The sequence below is a fragment of the Pristiophorus japonicus genome, chromosome 1 (genome assembly GCF_044704955.1).
Source record: "Pristiophorus japonicus isolate sPriJap1 chromosome 1, sPriJap1.hap1, whole genome shotgun sequence".
Taxonomy (NCBI): Eukaryota; Metazoa; Chordata; class Chondrichthyes; family Pristiophoridae; genus Pristiophorus; species Pristiophorus japonicus.
In genome coordinates, this window is record NC_091977.1 from 478,803,608 (window position 1) to 478,828,836 (window position 25,229).

The 25,229-nt window shown below is 42.7% G+C and overlaps 1 protein-coding gene across 6 annotated transcripts in view; it reads right to left on the reverse strand.

Moving 5' to 3' along the window:
- LOC139276641 (microtubule-associated protein 4-like) overlaps positions 1-25,229 on the reverse strand; it is a 420,834-nt gene that overhangs the window by 390,801 nt on the left and 4,804 nt on the right. The window contains exon 1 of one of the 6 annotated variants that reach the window (XM_070894642.1): positions 10,362-10,385. The exons of the other annotated variants lie outside the window; for them this stretch is intronic. The gene's annotated coding sequence lies outside the window, so the exon portion shown is untranslated. Of the gene's footprint in view, positions 1-10,361; positions 10,386-25,229 lie in introns of those variants that run through there. 6 annotated transcript variants of the gene reach the window in all.

The following is a 25,229-nucleotide window of genomic DNA, read 5'->3' on the forward strand; positions in this document are numbered from 1 at the left end:
AAAACAGAGTCGGAATAAATGGGTAATTTTCCGATTGGCAAACAGTAACCAGTGGGGTGCCGCAGGGATCAGTGCTGGGACCCCAACTGTTTACAATCTATATTAATGACTTGGAAGAAGGGACCGAGTGCAACGTAGCCAAATTTGCTGATGATACAAAGATGGGAGGAAAAGCAATGTGTGAGGAGGACACAAAAAATCTGCAAAAGAACATAGACAGGCTAAGTGAGTGGCAAAAATTTGGCAGATGGAGTATAAATGTTGGAAAGTGTGAGGTCGTGCACTTTGGCAGAAAAAATCAAAGCGCAAGTTATTATTTAAATGGAGAAAGATTGCAAAGTGCTGCAGTACAGAAAGACCTGGGGGTACTTGTGCATGAAACACAAAAGGTTAGTATGCAGGTGCAGCAAGTGATCAAGGCGGCCAATGGAATCTTGGTCTTTACTGCAAAGGGGATGGAATATAAAAGCAGGGAAGTCTTGCTACAGTTGTACAGGGTATTGGTGAGGCCACACCTGGAATACTGCGTGCAGTTTTTGGTTTCCATATTTATGAAAGGCTATACTTGCTTTGGAGGCAGTTCAGAGAAAGTTCACTACGTTGATTCCGGAGATGAGGCGGTTGACTTATGAGGAAAGGTTGAGCCTCTACTCATTGGAATTCAGAAGAATGAGAAGTGATCTTATCAAAACGTATAAGATTATGAGGGGGCTTGACAAGGTGGATGCAGAGAGGATGTTTCCATTGATAGGGGAGACTAGAACTAGGAGGGCATAATCTTAGAATAAGGGGCCACCCATTTAAAACTGAGATGAGGAGAAATTTCTTCTCTGAGGGTTGTGAATCTGTGGGCAGGGAAGTGGAGCTGAGTCCATGACAGATCAGCCATGATCTTATTAAATGGTGGAGCAGGCTCGAGGGGCCAAATGGCCTACTCCTGCTCTTATTTCTTATGTTCTTATGACTGGAGAATTGCAAATTTTACACCAATGTTCAAAAAAGGGTGCAAAGATAAACCCAGCCACTTCAGGCCAGTCAGTTTAACCTTGGTGGTGGGAAGCTTTTAGAAATAGTAATCAGGGACAAAACAGTCACTTGGACAAGTGTGGATTAATTAAGGAAAGCCAGCACGGATTTGTTAAAGGCAAATTATGTTTAACTAATTTGATTTGAGTTTTTTGATGAGGTAACAGAGAGGATTGATGAGAGGATTGACGTAGTGTACATGGATTTCCAAAAGGTATTCAACAAAGTGTCACATAATAGGCTTGCCACCAAAGTTGAAGCCCATGGAATAAAAGGGACAGTGGCAGCATGAATACAGAATTGGCTAAGTGACAGGAAACAGTAGCGGTTGTTTTTCGGACTGGAGGAGGTTTACAGTGGTGTTCTCCTGGGGTTGATTCTAGGACCACTACTTTTCTTGATATATATTGACAAAAATTGCAGTTGACACAAAACTTGGAAGTATCATGATCAGAGAGGAGTGACAGACTTCAGGAAGACAGACAGGCTGGTGAAATGGGTTGACACATGGCTAATGAAATTTAACACAGAAAAGTGCGAAGTGACACATTTTGGTAGAAAGAATAAGGAGAGGACATATAAACTAAAGGATACAATCCTAAAGGGGGTGCATGAACAGAGATACCTGAGGATCTGTGTGCACAAATCATTGAAGGTGGCAGAGCAGGTTGAGAAAGCAGTTAAAAAGGCTTACAGGATCCTGAGCTTCATAAATAGAGGTATAGAGTACAAAAATGTAGAAATTATGATCATGTATAAAACACTGGTTCGGCCCCAATTGGAGTATTGTGTCCAATTCTGGGCACCACACGTTAGGAACTATGTGAAGGCCTTAGAAAATGTGCAGAAAAAATGAGAATGATTCCAGGAATGAGGTGTTCAAAATCATAAGGACAGATTAGATAGAGAGAAACTGTTCCTATTGGCAGAAGGGTTGAGAACCAGAGGACACAGATTTAAGGTGATTGGCAAAAGAACCAAAGGCAATGCAATAATAAACTTTTTTTTACGCAGCGAGTGGTTGGAATCTGGAATGCACTGCCTGAAAAGGGTGGTGGAGATGAACTCAATCTTATCTTTTCAAAGGGAGCTGGATAAGTATCTGAAGGAAAAACATTTGCAGGACTACATGGAGAGAGCAGGGGATGGGATGAGCTGAGAGTTGGCATGGGCTCGACAGGCTGAATGGCTTACTTCCATGCTGTAACCATTCTATGATTCTAACCACAGCTATCTTCCTTTGTGTTAGATATGACTCAACCCGTGGAGCGTTTTCCCTAATTCCCATTAACTTCAATTTTACTAGGGCTCCTTGTTGCCACGCTCGATCGAACGCTGCCTTGATGTCAGGGCTGTCACTCTCACTTCACCTCTGGAATTCAGCTCTTTTCTCCATGTGCTGTTCAAGGCTGAAATGAGATCTGGAACAGATGGAACCCAAACTGAGCATTGGTTAGTAAGTGCTGCTTGATAGCACTGTTGATGACACCTTTCATCACATTGCTGATGATTGAGAGTAGACTGATCAGGCGGTAATTGGCCGGATTGGATTTGTCCTGCTTTTTGTGGACAGGACATACCTGGGACATTTTCCACATTGGCGGGTAGATGCCAGTGTTGTAGCTGTACTGGAAAAGCTTAGCTAGAGATGTGGCTAGTTCTGGAGCACAAGTCTTCAGCACAACATCGGAATGTTGTCGGGGCCCATAGCCTTTGCTGTATCCAGGGTACTCAGCCTCTTCTTGATATCACGAGGAGTGAATCAAATTGGCTGAAGACTGGCTTCTGTAATGGTGGGGACCTCAGGAGGCCAATATGGATCATCCACTTGGTGACCACTTCTGCCTGAAGATTGTTGCAAACGCTTCAGCCTCGTCTTTTACACTCACGTGCTGGGCTCCGCCATCATTAAGGATGGGGATATTCATGGAGCCTCCTCCTCCCGTTGGTTGTTTAATGGTCCACCACCATTCACACCTGGATGTGGCATGACTGCTGAGCTTTGATCTGCTCCATTGATTGTGGGATAGCTTAAGCTATCTATTGCTGTTTAGTGTGCATATAGTCCTTTGTTGCAACTTGCCCTAGTTGACACGTCATATTCAGCTACACCTGGCATTGCTCCTGGCATACTCTTCTACACTCATCGAACCCAGGTTGGTCCCCTGGCTTAATGGTAATGCTGGAGGGAGGGATATGCCAGGCCATGAGGTTATTGTGATGGAATACAATTCTATTGATGCTTATGGCCCACAGCGCCTCATGGATGCCCAGTTTTGAGCTGCTAGATCTGAATCTATCCCATTTAGCACGGTGGTATTGGGAGTGGACATACCCAGGGATGGTGATGGAGGAGTCTGGGATGTTAGCTGAAAGGTATGATTCTGTGAGTATGAGTCAGGCTGTTGGCTTAACTACTCTGTGGGATAGCCCTCCAAATTTTGGCACAAGTCCACAGATGTTAGTGAAGAGGACCTCACAGGGTTGTCTGGGTTGGGTTTGCCTCAGTCATGTCCAAAGCCAGTGCTGAGGTCAATGCCGGGTGGTCCATCCGGTTTTATTATTATTGCTTTTCGTAGTGGTTTGGTACATCCGAGTGGCTTGCTAGGCCATTTCAGAGGGCAGTTAAGAGTCTACCATGTGGATCTGGAATCATAGAAAGGTCAGACCGGGTAAGGACAGCAGATTTCCTCACCTAAAGGACATTGATTCACCAGTTTGTGTTTTAACAACAATCCAGTGTCATGGTCACCATTAATGACACTAGCTTTTTTTATTCAAGATTTATTTAAATTAACTGAATTTAAATTCCCCAGCTGCCGTGGTGGAATTTGAAACATCTCTAGATCATTAGTCCAGGTCTCTGGATTACTGGTCTAGTAACATAACCACGATGCTACCGTTTCCCTATTCAACAGCGATGGGCATCACAGGCAGGCCCTCAGCTGATTGCTACATGAAACCTTCCAGGGGACATCACTAAATAAGAATCAGAAACTCAGGATTTTTTTTTAGTTTGGATACATCGACCAATTGTCGTGCTCCAATAGTAGAGTTCAATTAACCCAGTCTACACCAGGAATCTAAGACCTTCCGATTAGTATAGCTCATTTCCAGTGAACAGTGTATTGTACAAATGAGCCATCAGAAAACCTCAAAATTAGGTTTTTAATAGCTCACTTTTACAGAGAGCCAGCACCTTAAAGTGAGCTTGGTAGTCATGTCATTTCAAAGCCAAAAAGATTATAAAAACATAAGAACATAAGAACATAAGAACATAAGAACATAAGAACATAAGAACATAAGAACATAAGAACATAACATAAGTAGGCCATCTAGCCCCTCGAGTCTGCTCCGCCATTCAACAAGATCATGGCTGATCTGGCCGTGGACTCTGCTCCACTTACCCGCCCATTCCCCATACCCTTAATTCCCTTATTGGTTAAAAATCTATCTATCTGTGATTTAAATACATTCAATGAGCTAGCCTCAACTGCTTCCTTGGGCAGAGAATTCCACAGATTCACAACCCTCTGGGAGAAGAAATTCCTTCTCAATTTGGTTTTAAATTGACTCCCCTGTATTTTGAGGCAGTGCCCCCTAGTTCTAGTCTCCCCCACCAGTGGAAACAACCTCTCTGTCTATCCTTTTCATTATTTTAAATGTTTCTATAAGATCACCCCTCATCCTTCTGAACTCCGACGAGTAAAGATCCAGTCTATTCAATCGATCATCATAAGGTAACCCCCTCATCTCCGGAATCAGCCTAGTGAATCGTCTCTGTACCCCCTCCAAAGCTAGTATATCCTTCCTTAAGAAAGGTGACCAAAACTGCACGCAGTATTCCAGGTGCAGCTTCACCAATACCCTATACAGTTGCAGCAGGACCTCCCTGCTTTTGTACTCCATCCCTCTCGCAATGAAGGCCAACATTCCATTCGCCTTCCTGATTACCTGCTGCACCTGCAAACTAACTTTTTGGGATTCATGCACAAGGACCCCCAGGTCCCTCTGCACCGCAGCATGTTGTAATTTCTCCCCATTCAAATAATATTCCCTTTTACTGTTTTTTTTCCCCCTAAAGGTGGATGACCTCACATTTTCCGACATTGTATTCCATCTGCCAAACCTTAGCCCATTCGCTTAACCTATCTAAATCTCTTTGCAGCCTCTCTGTGTCCTCTACACAACCCGCTTTCCCACTAATCTTTGTGTCATCTGCAAATTTTGTTACACTACACTCTGTCCCCTCTTCCAGGCAATCTATGTATATTGTAAACAATTGTGGTCCCCGCACCGATCCCTGTGGCACACCACTAACCACCGATTTCCAACCCGAAAAGGACCCATTTATCCCGACTCTCTGCTTTCTGTTAGCCAGCCAATTCTCTATCCATGCTAATACATTTCCTCTGACTCCGCGTGCCTTTATCTTCTGCAGTAACCTTTTGTGTGGCACCTTATCGAATGCCTTTTGGAAATCTAAATACACCACATCCATCGGTACACCTCTATCCACCATGCTCGTTATATCCTCAAAGAATTCCAGTAAATTAGTTAAACATGATTACCCTTCATGAATCCATGTTGCATCTGCTTGATTGCACTATTCCTATCTAGATGTCCCGCTATTTCTTCCTTAATGATAGCTTCAAGCATTTTCCCCACTACAGATGTTAAACTAACCGGCCTATAGTTACCTGCCTTTTGTCTGCCCCCTTTTTTTTTTTTAAAAACAGAGGTGTTACATTAGCTGCTTTCCAATCTGCTGGTACCTCCCCAGAGTCCAGAGAATTTTGCTAGATTATAACGAATGCATCTGCTATAACTTCTGCCATCTCTTTTAATACCCTAGGATGCATTCCATCAGGACCAGGGGACTTGTCTTCCTTGAGTCCCATTAGCCTGTCCAGCACTACCCCCCGAGTGATAGTGATTGTCTCAAGGTCCTCCCTTCCCACATTCCCGTGACCAGCAATTTTTGGCATGGTTTTTGTGTCTTCCACTGTGAAGACCGAAGCAAAATAATTGTTTAAGGTCTCAGCCATTTCCACATTTCCCATTATTAAATCCCCCTTCTCATCTTCTAAGGGACCAACATTTACTTTAGTCACTCTTTTCCGTTTTATATATCGGTAAAAGTTTTTACTATCTGTTTTTATGTTTTGCGCAAGTCTACTTTCGTAATCTATCTTTCCTTTCTTTATTGCTTTCTTAGTCATTCTTTGCTGTCATTTAAAATTTTCCCAATCTGCTAGTTTCCCCACTAACCTTGGCCACCTTTGGTTTTTAATTTGATACTCTCCTTTATTTCCTTGGTTATCCACGGCTGGTTATCCCTTTTCTTACCGCCCTTCTTTTTCACTGGAATATATTTTTGTTGAGCACTATGAAAGAGCTCCTTAAAAGTCCTCCACTGTTCCTCAATTGTGCCACTGTTTAGTCTGTGTTTCCAGTCTACTTTAGCCAACTCTGCACTCATCCTACTGTAGTCCCCTTTGTTTAAGCATAGTACGCTGGTTTGAGACACTAGTTCCTCACCCTCAATCTGTATTACAAATTCAACCATACTGTGATCATTCATTCCTAGAGGATCTTTTACTAGGAAATCATTTATTATTCCTGTCTCATTACACAGGACCAGATCCAAGATAGCTTGCTCCCTTGTAGGTTCTGTAACATACTGTTCTAAGAAACAATCCCGTATGCATTCTAAGAATTCCTCCTCAAGGCTACGCCATGCGATTTGATTTGACCAATCGATATGTAGGTTAAAATCCCCCATGATTACTGCCGTTCCTTTTTCACATGCCTCCATTATTCCCTTGATTATTGTCCGCCCCACCGTGAAGTTATTATTTGGGGGCCTATTAACTACGCCCACCAGTGACTTTTTCCCCTTACTATCTCTAATCTCCACCCACAATGATTCAACATTTTGTTCATTAGAGCCAATATCGTCTCTCACAACTGTCCTGATATCATCCTTTATTAACAGAGCTACCCCACCTCCTTTCCCTTCTTGTCTATCTTTCAGAATTGTCAGATACCCCTGTATGTTTAATTCCCAGTCTTGGCCACCCTGCAATCACGTTTCTGTAATGGCCACCAAATCATACTCATTTGTAATGATTTGTGCCGTCAACTCATTTACTTTATTTAGAATGCTGCGTGCGTTTAGGTAGAGTGTTTTAATACTAGTTTTTAAACCATGATTTTTAATTTTGACCCCTCCTGCAGCCCCTTTATATCCATACATATTGTCCCTTCCTATCACCTTGTGGTTTACACTTACCCCAGTGCTACTCTACTCTGTTGCCTCTTGCCTTTTGCATTCTTTCTTGGGGTCCTGTTCATCTGAGCTCTCACCCACTTTAACTAGCTCAGAGCCCTCTCCTGGGTTCTGAATACTCCTTGCATTGAGGCACCGAGCTTTCATGCTTGCCTTTTTATTACACTTTGACCCTTTAGAATTTTACTGTACAGTGGCCCTTTTTGTTTTTTGCCTTGGGTTTCTCTGCCCTCCATTTTTACTCATCTCCTTTCTGTCTTTTGCTTTGGTCTCCATTATGCCTTCCCTGTTGACTACTGGCACTCCACAGAGCAGACAGAGCAAAAACAACATTTGTCATGGAAGCACAAGGAGACATGACACATGGAAGCACAAGGAGGCATGACACAGAGGGCATAATCCTGGAGATCGGCAGTGAATAATTTACACAACTGTCATCATCATCATAGGCAGTCCCTCGGAATCGAGGAAGGCTTGCTTCCACTCCTAAAGTGAGTCCTTTGGTGGCTGAACAGTCCAATGCAAGAGCCATAGACCCTGTCACAGGTGGGACAGACATTAGTTGGGGGGAAGGGGAAGGGGAGGGGGGACGGCAGTGCCCCTGAATTGTTACCACAATGAAATTTACCCGAAGGGGACTTGCATTTTGCTGAGGCCAATTTAAATTTGATACAAACTCAAAAGATTGGCAAACAAAAATCAAGGCTCAAAATGAGGACTAAAGTCTCAGCTCTATAAAAGTAACATGCGTCAGAAGTAGTTTGTAAAATGCCGGCTTGATGAACTTCCTGCCTGTGCTAGCACATAGCAGGGAGCATTGGTCAGTGTCAAAATGTGATCACTTCAGAGCAGACTCAACCCAGCAGCTCATGTGTGTTTACTGGAACACATCCAGCATCTGCTTCCAAGCTCTGGGTAATGCTTCCTGGTCGGCGTGTAACCCACATTTAGGTCATGATGTTACAGAGCCTCTGAATTAAGCATACTGTGCACAATTCACAAAGCAATCTCATGCAAGAAAATCTAGGTGGGCAACAAACTGTCTAACACTCAAATTTACTCCACTCTTCTGAAGGCACCAACTTACACTAGGGTATAATTACACACTGGTACTGCAGCCATTCCTCCTGAGAGACTAGTTATGGCCACCAAGCTAACCAACCACAAGAACAATTGTTGCCAAGCTGATAGTCATCTACCAATGCTCATATGCACATTTTCTGGCAGGATAGCAACTAGGAACCCTGACTGATTTTCCCCACTCCATAGCCCTTTGGTGCAGGGATTACTTATTTTACCATCCTCCTTGCTGCTGATTGTCTGGAAATAAGCTAATTCAGTGAAGACAACAGATTTAAACCAGAGCTTTTATATTCCTCTCTTCTTCCCATTCATGAAGGGACAACAAATACTGATCGAGCCTGAGTAAATGTCTCCTGGCTGGAGATCAGCTATGACCAAGTGCATAACACCCTGAGGCTTTCATTCAGGTATTATTCAACACCAGTCATTCCTGCAACCCCATCAGCACAGCTATCAGTTTCGTATCTGCTTCAACCGGTACTAAAGCAAACTTCACACTAGACACAACAGTCATCAGAGCATAATCAGCAACAAGCCTATGATGGGTTAAGTGCAGTGCTGACATACAAGAGGTACACTTTCTCAATGATTTCAGGCTTCTTGTCGGAGTGCGTGGTATGTAATTACAATAAATCTGACTAAGCATGACACAAACACAAAAGCTAAACCCTGCAGAGAGGCACATTTTAACACTAGTTATTATATATCTCATTGACAGCTATTAAGTTTCCATTGCCAGCTGATTTCATTGCTGCAGAGAAAGGTGTACAGACATCCCTCTAGTTCCAATTTCTCCCTTTTCTTCATGAAGAGTGCAGACTCTTGCTGGGTACAGCGCCACGATCACTGGCAGCCCTCCTCTATTTCACCTAAGTAACCAATTTTCACACATGATCCATAGTAAACAGATCAACGGTGGAGAGAACATCACAACCAAACTCAACCCTATGATCACACACACACATTTTCCAGTGGGGTTGTGGAGGGGGGGGGGGGGGTGTCACTGGCACTAGAAGAGCCTTCTTAGTTATGGGAACAATATTCAAGTATTACATTGACTTGGACAATAATATATGGCTGAAAAGAGGAAATGGCGCTTCTTGAAGGCAGTGGAGGTGAAGTGGGTGTTCCACTGGAGAGGCCAAGGAGTTTTTTGGGTGGCATTGATCGAGGAGTAATGCTGGCAGAGATTCTGCTCTTCAAACATTCTCAAGCCTTGGAGTGGAGGTTGATACCACAATCTTCTGGCTCAGAGGGGGAAATGGCACCATGCTGACATCTGGGCATAGGAGATGGCAGAAAAGTGTACCTCAAACTAAAACTGGGTGGCATGGCATTCCTGCCCTTTAGATGCTGCAACACAACACTCGAGTGATCTTTACTCAATTTTAGTTACATCAAGGGAGGTAATTATACACTTTGCATAATGTCAATTGGAATGGGTTTTAAAAGACAGCAGGGCAATCATCAAGTGCCACATTAAATGAAAGTCAAGGAAGCCGATATGTGCCTTGCACCAGCATCTGATGCCAAAACCACTTTGTACTTGTGGAGCAGCTAGGGCACAGCCTCCTGCTCCATGGCAAAAGGCCACACTACCCAAACGGTAGCTGTCAACCTGGCCATACTAGAGGGGTTACATATCGCAGTGAAATTGAACATAGACATTCACACAGAATCCATTTCATGCTCTAGTGCAAGTCGCACAGCTTGAGCACTGACATTTGTCCTTTCAGCTAAATATAGAATATCACTCAATGGTAAACTAAAAACAGTATCTCACCATCCTGACTCAGACAGGCCTTCATTACCCAGTTTGAGCTGCTCCTGCTCTATGTAGGGCAAAGTTGTTTTTTTAAAACATGTAATACCTTATCTATTTAGCTGCCAGAGAGGTAATCCAGGGTAACCATTTGAATTAGACCCACAGATCATGTCACACACATACACCTCAGATCACCTGCAAATTCTTTCTTTACCCACCTCTGGGCAGTCATGTTAAAAGTCAACAGTTAATACGATCTTCAATGCAGTGAAATTCAGAACCACCACATACTTAGAATGTGACATCCTACACCGGCTGTCACCATCGTCATCACTGCAGCCAACTTAGGAGTCTCCTTTTTTTAAACCCTATACACGTGTAATGCTACTTCCAAGCATACAAGGAAGTATACTTCAAGGCAGCATTCACCAGGTTCAATCCTCCATCAAGTTAGCTGATCTCAGCCGCATTTGAGCTGTAACATTGACCTCAGAGCCCCTTCATTTGGTAGGGGGGGGGGGGGGGGGGGAAACAAGTAAAGGAGAAAGGCAAGGTGGGGAAACGTTGGAGATAGGCAGGGAAGAGGAAGTGGAGGGGGAAACAATCAGCCAGCATTCCTACCGCTGATCATGTTACAGTACCCCCATGAAGAGTAGAACAGGAATGGAGGTGGCCCAGATCAAATGACCTCTTGGCACAGGTATGGCAATTTGAGCAAAAGAAAGACTTGCATTTATATAGCACCTTTCATGACCACTGGACGTCTCAAAGCACTTTACAGCCAATGAAGTACTTTTGAAGTGTGGTAACTATTGTAATGTAGGAAATGCGGCAGCCAACATGAGCAGAGCAAGCTCCCACAAACAGCCATGTGTTAATGACCAGATTGTCTATTTTTGTTAGGTTGAGAGAGGGATAAATATTGGCCCCAGGACACCGGGGATAACTCCTTTGCTCTTCTTTGAAATAGTGGCTGTGGGATCTTTTACATCCACCTGAGGGGACAAACTCCCAGGGGTTGCCAGTCCCCATGGAATCATACCCCAAGAAGAGTCAAGACCTATCCAGGGAAGGGGGAGGATTCATTTTGGGAGATTAACTGGATAAAATCATGCCAGTAATACGGTTTACATTGCACGCTGTTTAACAGCAGTGTGTTTAAGTGTCCTGAACCACTCCTATGTAAATGTATAGCAGTATAAATTACTTAGATTTAGATATAACTGTCACATGAGCACAGATGTATTCCAAAACCCAGCTTTATTTGTCCACACAGGTGTTGTGAAGGTTGTTTCTCAGCTAGACCGCTACACCTAATGGCAAATGGTTTCACACAATTAAAGTTTACCTTAAAACAAAAAGGTATGATTTTTCCACTTCCTTCAATTTCAAGGTGGTAGGAAAACCAGGGTCAGTGGTGGGGAGAATAATAGACACCTGCCAATCTACATGTGTCACACTCCTGTACACACCCATTAGGCAGTTGCCTGTTTGGGTCAGAAAGTCCATCTTTAAGTAGATTATTCATAAATTTCTAAAACTTAAACAGGACATTAAACTGATAAAAGCCATTTGCAATCCCACTTACTGCTTTGTCTTATAATGCAGAAACTTTAGCTACTAAGGCAGTCAATCAACAAAAAAGAAAACATTACAACTCAAGTCACAATCCCCCCATCTGCATCATCTGTATCCTGTCCCGTTTTGGATTTGACACAAGATGCCCATGTAAGAATGGTAGTGAGAAATGCCTGGAAGGGTCAGGGGATAATTGTGCAGTGGTTATATTACTGGACTAATAATCCAGACAACGCAAATTCAAATCCCATCATGGCAGTCTGAAAATTGAAAGTAACTAGGGATATGCAATAAGAGCCTTGCCAGCAACGACCACATCCAGAGAATGAATTTTAAAAAACATTATTAAGGGTAGAATGGACCATTTGGTCCACCTGAACTTCATCTCTCCAATATTCAAACTATCCCAGTATGACAAAGACCTTTGCGTGAGAAAGCAAAGAAATCCAAATTTACTGCAATGGTGAAGAATTAAAACATCTACCAGCTCTGAATTTCATTCAATCTGGTTTATAGTTTTTAATCCAGGTATAACATATATATTCATGAATGTGTGCATTATACACAATGCCGTTCCACAATTACGCACTCACTACACCAAACAAACACCGACATTTATTGAAGGCATTTTGTAGATTGAGCAGAGTGGCATTAGTCCACCCACTGAGCAGCCATTAGGAGTTCAGTAAAGTATATGTCTACTTCATTTATGAGAAACGTTCATCTGTGTGGGTATAATTACAGATTTTGACCTTCCTAACTTTGAACATGTCTGGAAAGAACATTATGAGCTCTACATCAGGGTGAAGTGGTGGTTACAGGTCAGTCACTGCTGAAGAGACCAATCATCAGTGATGAGGAATACCATTGAACATTAAAGTGAATTGGCTGAAGCATTATTTTTCTACGGCACGATAGCATACCAAACCACTAAACCTGTCTCGCAACAGGATATCCATTCGATCTTACCAAGTAGCTTTCAACTAAGTCAACAAGGGCTATATATCCATCAACAACAACAACTTTAATTTATAAAGGATCTTAATATAGTGAATCGTCCCAAAGCTCGTCACAGAGGTGGTATCAAACATCGACACCAAGGCACATAAGAAGCAATATTACCTGTAATGTTTTTTCGGACATGCCCGAATGGTCCATTTAAACATTTGCGCATGTAACTGACACATTATGGGCACTTGCACTCAGATACACCATAGTACAGCATTTTTTATTATTCATTAATGGGATGTGGGAGTTGCTGACAACGCCAGCATTTATTGTCCATCCATAATTGCCTTTGAGAAGGTGATGGTGAGCCTCTTTCTTGAACCACTGCAGTCCATGTGGTGAAGGTAGTCCCACAGTGCTGTTAGGGAGGGAGTTCCAGGATTTTGACCTAGTGACGATGAAGGATCGGCAATATACTTCCAAGTCGGGATGGTGTGTGACTTGGAGGGGAACTTACAGGTGGCGGTGTTCCCATGCGTCTGCTACACCCTTGTCCTTCCAGGTGGTAGAGGTCGCGGGTTCAGGAGTTGCTGTCGAAGCAGCCTTGGCGAATTGCTGCAGTGCATCTTGTAGATGGTACGCCAGTGATGGAGGCAATGAATGTTTAAGGTGGTGGATGGGGTGCCAATTGATGTGAGCGAGACAGAGAGAGTACACTGCCCCTCTACATTCAATGGCGTTACCATTGTCAAACCCCCCACCGTCAACATCCTGGGGTGAGGAGGGGGAGTGGGGGGCGTCCCCATTAACCAGAAAATAAACTGGACCAGCCACATAAATACTGTGGCTACAAGAGCTGGTCAGAGGCTGGGTATTCTGCAGCGAGTGTCTCATATCCTAACTTCCCAATGCCTTTTCACCATCTACAAGGCATAAGTCAGGAGTGCAATGGAATACTCTCCACTTGTCTGAATGAGTGCAGCTCTAACACTCGACACCATCCAAGACAAAGCAGCCCGCTTGATTGGCACCCCATCCGCCAGCTTAAACATTAATTCCCTCCACCACTGGCGTACCGTGGCTGCAGTGTGCACCATCTACAAGATGCACTGCAGCAATTTGCCATGGCTTCTTCGACAGCATCTCGCAAATCGTGACTTCTACCATCTAGAAGGACATGGGCATTAGGGACGGACAATAAATGCTGGCCTTGCTAACGACGCCCACTTCCCATGAACGAATAATAAACAAACAAATTAGATGCGCCGGATTTTATAGTAGAAATAATTGAGGCTCACAGCACTCACCATTATGAACATGTAAAACGGACAGCAACTTCCAAAGACCTGCACAGTTTAATGCATAAATCAGGAAGTTGCTGTCCGAAATGCCCTGCGCCTCCAAAAGCTGTGCTATAATAGTATCTTGCCGAAAGACTCGCTAAAACAGCATACAACCCACATGCAAATTTTTTTCAGAATCCAAGTTGATGTAGTGCAAGAATTTTGCATGGCCACCATTACACTTCATTAATGGGAAGAAAACACAACTAGAATGCAGCTGTGTGAAAATTCACACTTCCATTACACTTTTAGTATTTGTGACAATCCCCAGTCTCCTTCACTAAGCTCTATTGTCCACCTCTTACAAGTCACCCAAATGCTGTATCCTGTGTTCCAGTCGTCTTGGGTAATCCTTGCCACTGAACCAAGACCTAGCTCTGTCAAGCCCGTGTGGTGGCTGGTGTGCAATGGCCACCGCACGTTAAAAAAAATCCACACACTGGCATCTTCCATCCTTGAGGATGCAGTTCGGGTCCTTCATTCAAAACACCTGTGAACACATCCTTTTTTGCCGTGGAAGCAGGTCATCCTCATTTTGATGACCCCCACAAAGCCCTGCACTCTCATCAGCCTCTCCTCTCCAGATTCCAGTGGTGTGCTGTATCCCAGGGAGTGGACTTCAAAATTCTCAACCATGTACTCCAGGAGGAATCAACAACTTCTGCACCAGAGGAAATAAAATTTTAAAACAGTATATATGATTTACTCCCTCAAAAAAATCTACCAGAAAAGTACCATACTACCATGATGGGTTATCACACACACCATATCATCCTATAGCACCTACATCTGCTTTGTTCAATATAACCACATCATATCAAGCACTCTTAGCCAACAATCAGAGCAAATTACTTTGTCAGCAACTTGATTGCAGGGTTCTGCCAAAGTAAAAACTGTCGAGCTTTGCTCCAGTTGTTTACAACGGCATGTGCTCAGCTCCATTAAGTCATTAATAGCCATCTGCCAGATATTGCAATAAAGACAATCAGTATAAACATATGAAAAATTAGACCAACCAATCACCATTGGAGCAAATAGTCACCCACAAACCAAGGATTATACACTTCAATTCTAGTCAAAGGATTACTCGGGAAATATCCCATCACTCAACATCCTTTACTTGGGTCAGTTCACACAAGGCCACTAGGATGAAGCATCACATGCGAAAACACTTCAAGGCAGATTTATTTGTTATAGTGCTTGGCTGTATTGGATCACCTGAGCATAATGCAGAAGAGGAAACAATCTGGGGGAGGGGCGGCGGGGGTGGAGGTGTTTGGGGGCAGTAGCAGAATGCAATCCTACCCAATTTCCAATACACCCAAATGCGACAAGAAAATCTGACCTTTCATCTCAAGACCTCGCCAGTTCTACTTAAATTATGACTGGACTAGGGTAGCCATCATTTGTCCAGTCCAAATTAGACAGGCCAGTACTCAAAATTTGGTGGAGGATTTTAGGATGAAATCTTGGGTATAGCACACACAGTAAGTGTCAAACTTACTTCCTGCATCATTTTCCCCATTGCATTTGTCAATAAGACCTACTATAAAAAAGTGCAATTATACTGTGTAGGCTTATTATTAGTTGCACAGTCCTGTATGTTTACAGAATACGTCGTCTCAGATGGCATAATGTTTCTTTTTTTTTTAAATAACATCCCATCCTCTGAAATATCAGAACTGGAGAGAGCCACTAGTGTCTTTATTTAAAAAAAATGATACATGCACAAATTCAAATGGCTTTGTGCGAACATGCAGTTTTTAAAAATACATATAGTGATCAACTAGCAATATTTTGCTGCACAGCTTTCAGTCATCAAAATTAGGCAGTTTTGCAACTCCTGCCCAAAATTGACTTTCACTTGCAATTTGATTTCAAGACAAATACACAAACCTCAGAACCTCAGCACAGCAAAATACCTGGAGAGCAGGGATTTGCACCTGGGACCGCTACAGCGCACAGATGCACGAGTCAGTTGTACTAACATTGCATACAGCTTTCCCTCCTTCTGCCCCCCCCCCCGCCCACCCCAATTCCCCATATACCAGTTTTCAATTTAGGACATGTAGCGAAGGCTGAGTCATCAAGTACACAACACCGGAAGGAGTTTAGTAGGCAGTATGCGTCATTATTTGATGAAATCCACAGAGGTTTCATACAAGCAATATAATACAGTTTGGGTAGCATTATAAGCCTGGGGGCAGGATAAGTTGCCATTTTAACTGTCCATTGCAAGACTGAACATAAACCCAAGTAGGACCAAAAACATCATATATCTGCAAAGAGTCATTTCTGGTAAATTTGTACACTGGTACCAGAAAGAAAATAAAGATAAAGACAGTGGATTATTGTTAAAACCCCATCTGGTTTTTCAGGGAGGGGAGCTTGTACCCATTACCTGGTCTGTTCTACACGTGACTCCAGTCCCACACTACATGGTTGACACTTAACGACCTCAGGGAAACTAGGGATTGGCAATATATGCTGCCTTGCCACCTCTCAAGAAGAAAAAAAGGATACATTACAATGTTCTAATTGGCTCAGGTGGTTAGCGTGTCCCTTCTGATTCGGAAGTTTGTCTGTTTCAACTGCACTCCAGGACCAACACTCTAGTTTTCCTGTTCGAGTGGTTATTAAAAATTCTATGGCACTATTCAAAAAGCAAGGAGTTCTCAGTGCCATGTCCAACATGCCTCCTTCAAATACCACCAATATAGATGAACGGGTCATTCATCGCATGGCTGTCTGTGGGACCAACCTTCTGTGTACATGCAACTATATCTGCTAAGTCTCTACACTTCAAAGTAACTCAATACTGTTACATTTCTGAGACAGGCTAAAGCATTATATAAATTCAGGACTATTTCAGTTCGTAAAATTCAAAACTTCTGTAAACGCTTGAAAGCATATCAAATATGGCTGGCATTTACTGTCAAATTCTTTCTGCTTTCACAACCAAAAGTCGTCGTTCAGGAAAATATTTTTGGCAGACTCAGTCAGTTAAAGTGGCCTTAAAAATGATTACAGAATAGTCATTGTTGTATGAATATGTACAAATAGTAATCCTAAAGAGATTAAATTAAGAGGAAATTATAAAAAGGGGAACAAAATTGCAAATGGCAGAAATCCAAATTAATGGGGAAGGGGGAAAATTTTTCAAATGGACAGCAGGACCAACAGCATCTGAAAAAAAAGTCAGGTTAACATATCAAGTGGAGCCCCTTCCTAAGATTCAGACAAAGCATCCCATCCAAAACATTAGCAGTCTTTCCTCAAAGACTAGTAAAACATTTCTAGCTCTCCCCACCCCGCTCCCCTCCCCCCAATGGTTAGTGGTTTAGTATGCTTTTATATGGAAATAATGCATTGCTGCGTCAATTCTGCAGTCAGCAAGTTTCGGTTTTTGCTCCTTATATATATTTAACAAATTAAATACAAAGCCAGTCAGATCTCTCTGGTTTGGGGATTATACCTTTCCGTTACTGCACAGTCATCAGTAAGCTTATGCAGAATTAAATTTCCTGCCAGACAGCCAGGAGGTCTACACAGTATTTTGGCATAAATACAGCCTCAAGGCTTCTTTCAGAGTACAAAAGAAAAACACAGTGCGACATAGTCACTTCAATTACAGCGATTTAATAAGGCAGAGAAAAATTGTGTCATGGGGATCATGGTATATTCAGAATATTGTACAAAAAGGATCTTAGTCATAAAGTGGCCTATCACCCCATTGCTAGAATTTGTATTTGTACGGCATGGAATGTTAAATATATATAAGGAGCAAAAACCGAAACTTGCTGACTGCAGAATTGACGCAGCAATGCATTATTTCCATATAAAAGCATACTAAACCACTAACCATTGGGGGGAGGGGAGCGGGGTGGGGAGAGCTAGAAATATTTTACTAGTCTTTGAGGAAAGACTGCTAATGTTTTGGATGGGATGCTTTGTCTGAATCTTAGGAAGGGGCTCCACTTGATATGTTAACCTGACTTTTTTTTAGCTGTTAAGTCTCTCAATGTTTAATTTGCCTGTCGACACTCACTGTCAGAGCTCATGAGGAATGCCCATTTGGGCAAGGCACGAAAGGGTAGCTGCCACAAGTCGCTGCCTGCTAGAGAGTAAGGCAAAAGAAAAGCGAGAGTCTACTGAAAAAAAATGCAGAGTATTTTTTTAAAGAATTGAGAAACCATGATGATAGGGCACCAGCATGGTTGAAAGAGCAAAAGTGGAGACGAGGTAAACCAGAAAGCATAGTTAGGCAATGCCCAGCTGGAATTTTCAAAGCCCAAAGATAAAAGGAGTGAAGTCTGAATTAGAGCAGGAAATGGTGCCATGAGTTAACTTGAACATAGCTGCAACATAGTGAAGGAGGAAAATGTAGGACAGTAACTTTGCAGCATGCGAGAGAAAGGGTCAGGAGCAGCTCAGACTATAGTAGTACTGATAAATGTATAGAGTGGGATAATCAAAAGAGTGGAGTGTATTGGATGATAAGTGGAGATCAACATTGATATAAAAGGAACAGAGTGGGAGAACAGGCTATTGAGAAACCACTGAGTGAATGGAAAAAATGTCATTAGATGAGAAAACAAAGCAGTTACTGCAATTTCAGAGGAAACTGGAGAGCCTTGAACATAGCATGTGTGGGAGGCTACGTGATGGTAACTTGTTTCGAATAGCACACTATCAAGAGATTGTCAACAGTTCTGGAAATGTTTAAACCAATAACAGATGACTTAGTCTTTTGAGAGGTGTGTTAACAGGTAACAAGATCACCTGAGAACAGTTGTACAGAAAGCTATAGTGCTAATCTTTCAATTAGCAGAAATTTTCTTCGGTGATGGATAATTTAACAGTAGCTCCCATAGTTTTAGACAATACCAACTTATGAGCAAGGAGAAGATGTATTAACCAATGTAAAGTAGTGCATACTGGGTAAAAAAAAAATGACAGGGGGAGAAACTGAACAAGATAGATATAAATAAAGTAAACAAATAGCAAATAGGGGGATCTGAAATGCACAGTGGATTCACTATTTTCAAAGTCAAGGTTATGTGGAGAAGCAATGGAGGAAAAAAAACAAATAAAATGTTAGGATATATAGCCAGAATAGTGGAGCACTAGTATACAAAGTCTGTTCTTCACATGAGCCTAAACAGTAAGCGTTACATCCGACACTGAACCCATCTTTACCCGATATTCAGAGTATTGTGTACAGTTTTGATAACTACACTCCAAAAGGGATATAGATACACCGAAGGTGCAAAGAACAATAAGTGTAAAGAGAATGAGCTACAAGGATTGATTAGAGAAGGTTCAATAAACTTAAGTTTTCGTCTAGAACATAGGTTGGGGAGGCGAAGGGAAGAATCTCATCAATATATTATGAAGTATTGAATGATATAGGCGATATGAACTCAGAATATTATTTCAAAGTAAGTCAGGCCATCAGGGCCAGAAGAGATAGATTTAAAATATAATTTAAAATATAGGGTAGAAAAAAATTGTTCAGTTAAAGGATGATAAATGTTTGGAATAATTTACCATGTAAGGTAACAGAAATAACTATACAAAATGCAATTGGATGCCAGGCTAAGTATACAGAATTGCCATTTGCTGTTCCTTAATTTTTTTTCTTAATGGTTTTCTATTTCTCAGATAAGAGAAAAACAAATAAAAGCAAATAAATCATTCCTTCTATTCCACAGGCCAAGCCATGTGAATCAGAAGCAGCTAATGTACAGTAACAGCTCACCTAGACAATCTCTTGGGTATGGGGGAAAATAGTGAAGGAGGAAGGGAACATGGGAGGGGGAAAAAAAAGAATATAGGACACTGAAGAAATATATCTGGCACTCAGCAAAGAATGGGCGGAGAAAGGTTCTAATCTATTTGCACTGCCAAAAGAAAACGGCCTATTAAAAGGAAAAACAACCTTCACGGTTCTGCCAATAGTCAGGACACTCAAACACCCCTAGCTCCTTATTGAACATTTAGTATTCTCTGTAATCTCTACACATACCAGGCAAGAACTGATTAGGCTTGGTAATGATGCCTCTTTGGTAGAACAGTTTAATTTCATCATCTGGAAAAATTGCATCTCATTAAGTCTCTGAAATGTCTCAAAGTGCTACACATCCAGTTGACTTTTTGTGCCTGCTGCTATTGTAAACAAATGGGGTAAGCATTTTGTGCACAGCAAGACCACAAACAACAGGATGAGTGGTCAGTTAGTTAGTTTAAGAATTTTGGCCAGGACACCAGGGGAACATCCATGATTCAACACTTTCAGGAAAGAATAAAGAAAACTGGGGAGGTTGGGGGAATTCATTCTTTTGGAACTTGTTAACTTAAATGCATAACTGTATAAAAAAAACATTATTTTTGAAAGTATAACTTTCTGGCCCACAGCTTATCCTCCAGCATCACAGGCTATTATTTATCTACTAACATCTCTAATGTAAACACAGATGAACTGCTTTAATCCTCAAACGTCATTGATGAGGTCATCTCTCAGCAGCTCAGGTAAAAATAATTGAAAAGCAGCATCTCATTCTTTGCCCTACACCCATTCATCACACAGCAACCACGTGAGCATTTAACTTGGGATTGACTGGAAAACAGACTTCATAACCAGATTAAAAGCCTTAATGTTTCTTCTTTCTTTTCCTCCATTCAATTAAGGCTTATAAATCAGTGCAATAGTTAGTATGGAAGTAGCCAGGTTTGATTTCTGGCCTGTGTGGAGTTAACTTATCTGTGCTGGAAAGGCAGTACCCTGTACCAGAATTGCAATTGGCCTCAGCATTGCTAGAAAATTGAAGCCCCTTGAACCTGTTACGCCATTCAATATCATGGCTGATCTGCAACCTAACTCCATTACCACCACCACCACACATTTTATAGAAACTTTAACATAACTTTAACAAACGTCCCAAGGCACTTCACAGGACTGTTATCAAACAAAATTTGCAGATGTAGAGAGGATATTTCCACTCCTAGGAGAAACTAAAACTGGGGGACATAATCTCAGAATAAGGTTTCAGCCTTCCCAATATTTAGTTAGAGGAAAATCCTGCTCATCCAATACTGGATGTCAGACAAGCAACATGACAAATCAGAGGCAGAGAAGGGGTCGTGAAAGGTGGTAGTGAAGTAGAGCTAGGTGCCGTCATGCACATGTGGAACCTAATCGGTTTTCAGATGATGTCACAGAAGGACAGCATGTAGATGAGAAATAGAAGGAGGCCAAGGGTAAATCCTTGGGGAATTAGAGGTAATTGTGCAAGAGCGGAAAGAGAAGCCATTGTAGATGACTCTGGCTACGACTGGATAGAGAAATGCAACCCACCTTTTCGAATACCTTGACTAGCAAAAATTCAATCAGATTTAAAATTATTAATTTAGCTAGGCATCTACTGTTTTTAGTGGGAGAGTTCCACACCTCTACCACTCTGAAGAAGTGTGTCCTAACCTCTCCTGAATGGCCTGGCTCTGATTTTAACATAGAGACATAGAAAATAGGTGCAGGAGTAGGCCATTCGGCCCTTCGAGCCATTCAATGAGTTCATGGCTGAACATGCAACCTCAGTACCCCATTCCTGCTTTCTCGCCATACCCCTTGATCCCCCTAGTAGTAAGGACTATATCTAACTCCTTTTTGAATATATTTAGTGAATTGGCCTCAACAACTTTCTGTGGTAGAGAATTCCACAGGTTCACCACTCTCTGGGTGAAGAAGTTTCTTTTCATCTCAGTCCTAAATGGCTTACCCCTTATCCTTAGACTGTGATCCCTGGTTCTGGACTTCCCCAACATTGGGAACATTCTTCCTGCATCTAACCTGTCTAAACCTGTCAGAATTTTAAACGTTTCTATGAGATCCCCTCTCATTCTTCTGAACTCCAGTGAATACAAGCCCAGTTGATCCAGTCTTTCTTGATAGGTCAGTCCCACCATCCCGGGAATCAGTCTGGTGAACCTGCGCTGCACTCCCTCAATAGCAAGAATGTCCTTCCTCAAGTTAGGAGACCAAAACTGTGCACAATACTCCAGGTGTGGCCTCACCAAGGCCCTGTACAAGATTAAGATTGTGAGCTTGACCTAGATTCCCCCACCAGCAGAAAAAAGTTTCTCTATCTACCCCAGTAATTCATTTCAAAATCTTAAACCTCAACCAAATCATCCTTAACCGTCTATATTCCAGGGAACACAAGCCTGGTTTTGTAATCTCTCAATTTAACCCGTGGAGCCCTGGTAACATTCTGCTGAATCTGAGCTGCACTCCTTCCAAGACCAATATATCCCTTCAGTGGTGCCCAGAACTGTACATAGTACTCCAGCTATGGTCTAACCAGGGCTTTGTATAGCTAGAAGTAAAAAAATCCTCCCCTTTATATTCTAGCCCTCTAGATATAAAGGCCAGCATTCTATTAGCCTTTGATTATTTTTTTGTACCTGACCACTACATTTTAATGATCTGTGTAATTGGTCCCCTAAATCGTTTCGGATCGCCACTGTTCCCAATGTTTCACCATTTATAAAATACTGAAATCTAACTTTTTTTTTGGCCCAAAATGGATGACCTCGCTTTTACCTGCGTTGAAATCCATTTGCCACAGTTTTGCCCACTCACTTAATCTATCAACGTCTCTTCATAATGTTATGCTCCCGTCCATACTATTTACTATGTCACCTATCCGAGTCAATAACAAACTTGGATATATGGCTCTCTATTGTGTTATCCAAGTCATTAATAAATATAGGCGCATAGTTGGGGCCCCTGGAGGGAGATGATTAAAAAAATGTTCACGCTCTTAATTGCTCACAGTGACTTTTGCTGAAATGAACTGCAGGCAAGGACATATGGAGGCTCAGATGTGACTCTCACTGCTTAGGCTCACACATGAACAGTAGCCACTTGAAGAGTCCAAGGGAGACACCAATGTCTGTAGAACCATACATCAACCCGCAGAGGTAGACGGGGGAAGAAAATTGGAGCTAAACTATGCAAGTCTGTCTCTCCAATGCAATCAAAGAAAAACAATGCATCGGAGGAAACTTCACAGGGAGTGGTTAGAATGTGGAACTTGCTACATAGGATATACAACACAAAAGTCCATGCTGGCGTTTATACTCCACTCGAGCCTCCTCCCATATTTCCTCATCTAAATCTATCAACATAACCCTCTATTCCCTTCGCCCTCATATGCTTGTCTAGCCTCCCCTTAAATGCCTCCATACTATTCACTTCAATCACACAGTGTGGTAGCAAGTTCCACATTCGCACCACTTTTTGGGTAAAGAGGTGTCTTCTGAATTCCCTAATGTATTTCTTGGTGACTATCTTAATAAGAGTTCTGCTCTTCCTCACAAGTGGAAACATTCTCTCTATGTCAAAAACCTTTAAAAATTTTAAAGGTCACCACTCAGCCTTCTTTTTTTCCAAGAGAAAAGAGACCCAGCCTGTTCATCCTTTCCTGGTATGTATACCCTCGCATTCCTGGTATCATCCTTACAAATCTTCCCTGCACCCTCTCCAGTGCCTCTATATCCTTTTTATAATATGGCGACCAGAACTGTACGCGGTACTCTTGTGTGGTCTAACCAAGGTTCGATACTTTTCAATTCTATACCTCTAGAAATAAACCCGTGTGCTTGGTTTCCTTTGTTTTTTAAATAGCCTTGCTAACCTGTGTCGCAACTTTTAGTGATTTGTGTATTTGTACTCAAGAGATCCTTTTATTCCTCTACCCTACCTAGACTCACACCTTCCAAGTAATGTGACCTCCCTATTTTTCTCCCTTATCCGGCACCACCCCTCGTCGGAGATGATTCCGGCGGCCAGGAGCGCATGCACAGAACGCGGCCGATCTCCACCCTGACTTTGGGGCTGTGCCGGCACCCGACCCGCACCACCTTCGTGGCCTGCTGACACTTCGCAGCCCGCCAACACTTCCTTTGGAGCCCACCGACATTTCGGGCCTGCCTGGGACGCCGCCGACCTCCTCCTCCTCCTCCCTTCTCACACCCACCCTCCCGGGCCGCTGACCTCCCCTCATCTGGCAAAAATCGCTTATTCGGCACAGGCCAGGTCCCGAGGATGCCAGATAAGGGAGGTTCAACCTTTACCTCACATTTATCGGTGTTGAACTTCATTTGCCAATTATATGCTCATTCTGCAAATTTATTAATGTCCTCTTATAATTTGTTGCAGTCCTCCCCAATTTGGAATCATCTGCAAATTTAAAAACTGCGTTTTTGATTCCAAGGTCTAAATCATTAATATACATTGTGAACAACAGTGGTCCCAGCACTGATCCTTGTGGAACACCACTCATCATCATAGGCAGTCCCTCGGAATCGAGGAAGACTTGCTTCCACTCTTAGCATGAGTTCTTAGGTGACTGTACGGTCCAATAAGAGAACCACAGTCTCTGTCACAGGTGGGACAGACATTGGTTGAAGAAAAGGGTGGGCGAGGAGTCTGGTTTGCCACACGTTCCTTTCGCTGCCTGCGCTTGGCGACGAGACACGAGGAGCTCAGCGCCTGCCTGGATGCACTTCCTCCACTTAGGGCGGTCTTTGGCCAGGGACTCCCAGGTGTCAGTGGGGATGTCGCACTTCATCACGGAGGCTTTGAAGGTGTCCTTGTAACGTTTCCGCTGCCCACCTTTGGCTCGTTTGCCGTGGATGAGTGCCAAATAGAGGGCTTGCTTTGGGAGTCTCGTGTCTGGCATGCAAACTATGTGGTCTGCCCAGCGGAGCTGATCAAGTGTGGTCAGTGCTTCAATGCTGGGGATGTTGGCCTGGTCGAGGATGCTAATGTTGGTGCGTCTGTCCTCCCAGGGGGTTTGTAGGATCTTGCAGAGACATCGTTGGTGGTATTTCTCCAGCGACTTGAGACATCTTCTGTACATGGTCCACGTCTCTGTGCCATACAGGAGGGCGGGTATTACTACAGCCCTGTAGACCACTACCTACCTTCTGTCACTCAATAGCTACCTTCTACCCCTACTCTTGGCTTTCTGTCTTGAAGAAATTTTGTATGTTTCAATGAGATCACCTCTCATTCTTCTAAACTCTAGAGAATATACTCAATCTCTCCTCATAGGACAATTCCCCCATCCCAGGAATCAGTCTTGTGAACCTTCATTGCACTGTGGCAAGTATATCCTAACTTAGGTAA